We start from the raw sequence: 3,184 nt of genomic DNA, 5'->3' as shown, positions 1-3,184 counted from the left end.
ACTCCCCACTTCTTCTCTTGCAGAAACAACTTAGATTCAAGAGTCACTGTGTGTCTCATAGAGCTACATTTTGAACAACAAATCTAAAAACAGTGAGTGTAACTTTGTCCTGGGTGTAGTGTGAGATCTCACCGTGTCCTGACTGCTTTCTGGACTCACTGCAGGGTTTAAGCTCCGTCCCTGAAAACAACAAACAAACAGAGTCTACTTCCATGTGGTCAAACACTGGCTCTGTGAAGGCTGTTTAGATTTGGATGACTCTGTCAGAGAGCAGCTGATTCAGCTCTGTCATAACTGTAGAAACATTTGATTACTCAGCCGTAAAACTCACACTGTTTTCATCCATCTGGGGTTTTTTTCCTGAAGAGACAAAAGAGAGTCGACTTTAGCTTCAACAATAAAAATCCAGGTTCATCAAAACTTCTTGTTTTAAAAGGTTTCATCTGTGGCTCTGGCAAAGGCACAGTGGATACATGACTTTTCTGTGGGAAACTTAGGTTCCATTGCCACTGCAACACATAACCCCCAGTTTCTCCAGAGGAGTGGGACCTCTGACATATATAACAATTGTAAGTTGCTTATGATAAAAAGCATCAGCTAAATGAGTAAAATGTAATGAAGCTCTCACCTTTTCTTTTCTTCCATCTGATCAGAGCAACAATAGTTATTAAGAGTGCTGCTACTCCCACAAACACAATGATGAGCCACCACCGACCTGGAAAGCAATAATCATTTTATTTGATCACTTCCTATTTTCTGTTTCATACTACGATCAAACTGTTCAGTTAGAAAGTACCTCTTGTTTACCATCTGCTGTCATTAAATGAGAAAGCTCAGCATATTCTCGCCTGTTTTCTCACCTGAAGACTGAGGGCTGAAGGTGAACAGCTGCACTTTTCCAGAGTAACCATCTGTCACTTCACACTTCAAGTTAGACTTTGATTTGTAAATAAAATGAGAATCCAGGAAAGACACAGTGGCGTAGCAGCCAGCCTGTGATGTATTCATGTCTTTGCCATCTTTGTCCACATCTTTACCCTCATACAGCCACTTCACTGTGTGTCTACAGAACTGTTCATATATCAACACAGAGCAGTTTAACGTCACCTTATCAGCATCCTTATGTTCAGTCACTGGTGAAGATGGAGATATTGTGAAAAAAAGACAACAAAAGCAAAATTAACTTCATCACTTTGATCATAACAAGAAGTCCTTCAACCTAAATGACAACATTGGTCATATTATCCATGTTCCCAATCAATACAAGTCTTATGAGCGTATCCTAAATTAGGTTCCCTATCAGTGGCGTTTGTTCATCCATCACACAACGCCAATTTCAAACTCCGTTTCCCACCCGGATGTTACGTAGATCACGTTACCTACATACAGACGTGGACAAAATTGCTTGTACCCTTCCATTAAAGAAAGAAAAACCCACAATAGTCCCTGAAATAACTCTAAACGGACAAAAGTAATAATAACTAAAAATCTACTGAATATTAACTGATGAAAATCAGACATTGCTTTTAAATTGTGGTTCAACAAAATAATTTAAAAAACAAACTAGTGAAACTGGCCTTGACAAAAATGATGGTAGGGCCTAACCTGAAGTTAATATTACGATTTCCGTAACTCTCAACGAGACTTGTGCACTTGTCAACAGGTATTTTGGCCCACTCCTCATAAGGAAACTGCTCCAGCTGTCTCAGGTTTGAAGGGTGGCTCAAGGGCCCACTTCAGAATAGTCCAATGTTTTGCTTTTAGCCATTCTTGGGAGTTTTTAGCTGTGTTTTGGGTCATTATCCTGTTGGAGGACTCGTGACCTGTGACTGAGACCAAGCTTCCTGACACTGGGCAGCAAATTTTGCTCCAGAATGACTCGATAGTCTTGATATTTCATTGTACAGATTCAGGATACTCTGTGTCTGATGCAGCAAAGCAGCCCCAAATCATTACAGATCCTCCTCCATGCTTCACAGTAGGTACAGTGTTCTTTTCTATGTATGCTTCATTTTTGCGTCTACAAAAATAGAGCTGATGTGAATTGCCAAACAGCTCCAGTTTTGTCTCATCTGTCCAAAGGACCTTGGAGTTCATCTCTAATGTCTGTGGGAGTTGTACTAGGCTCTTTCGTTACCATTTGCATTATCTGTCTCTTTGATTTGTCATCAAGTTTCTTCTTGCGGCCACGTCCAGGGTGGTTGGCTACAGTCCCTGTAATAATATGTGCAGCTGTAGTCACAGGAACATCAAGCTGCTTGGAGATGATCTTACAGCCTAGTTTTAACATGCTTGTTTATAATTTTCTTTCTAAACTCCTGAGACAGCTCAGTAAAGTGACTACTTTTCACCCTTTAAATAGGCAGACTGACTGATTACAAGTTTGAAGACACCTGTGATGCTAATGGAAGAACACACCTTAGTTTAACATTTAAAATGATTCTGTTGAACCACAATTTAAAAGCAATGTCTGATTTTCATCAGTTAATTCTCAGTAAATTCTAATTTATTATTACTTTGGTCAGTTTCAAGTTATTTCCGGGACCATTGTGAGTTTTTCTTTCTTTAATGGAAGGGTACCAAGAATTCTGTCCATGTCTGTAACTTCTTTAAAGCTAAATCAATCTTGTTCCACACAGACACCAGAGCTGGTCTCTGGGGTGACAGCTGTTTATAATTAGTGACCGTCTTTCCCATGTGCTAGCGTTATACGGCCACTAGAGACTGCTGACGCAAAGTAAATATGGGTCGTACTGAAAGCATGGTTATTATGACCTATATGGTCCTTTTTCTGTTGAGGATCTCGATATTTTGTAATGTTTCAGTATTTTGTTCTAACAAGACAGTTTGAGCTGAAAACATTATGATGTAAATACTCACTGATAATAACAGACAGATAAACCTGAGAGTCTGGAGCTTCTTTTTGTCCTGATTTGTTGAACTGCTGACAGTAATAACAACCAACATCCTCGACTGTGACATTCTTTATAACCAGAGAACAGTTCTCTGTAACACTCAGTCTGTCTGATTTAGCTTTGGTGTTTTCATCAATCTGCCCATGTTTGATCAGCTCTACTGCTGCTATGGATCCTGAACCAGCAAAGACCCATGTAGTATATTCACATTTTTGCTGACCGTCTATCACATTTTCACAAGGCAAAGTGACGTCATCTCCAACTCTGAC

The sequence above is a fragment of the Micropterus dolomieu genome, linkage group LG10 (assembly GCF_021292245.1).
Source record: "Micropterus dolomieu isolate WLL.071019.BEF.003 ecotype Adirondacks linkage group LG10, ASM2129224v1, whole genome shotgun sequence".
NCBI classification, from domain to species: Eukaryota; Metazoa; Chordata; class Actinopteri; order Centrarchiformes; family Centrarchidae; genus Micropterus; species Micropterus dolomieu.
This window is presented reverse-complemented; position numbering follows the sequence as displayed.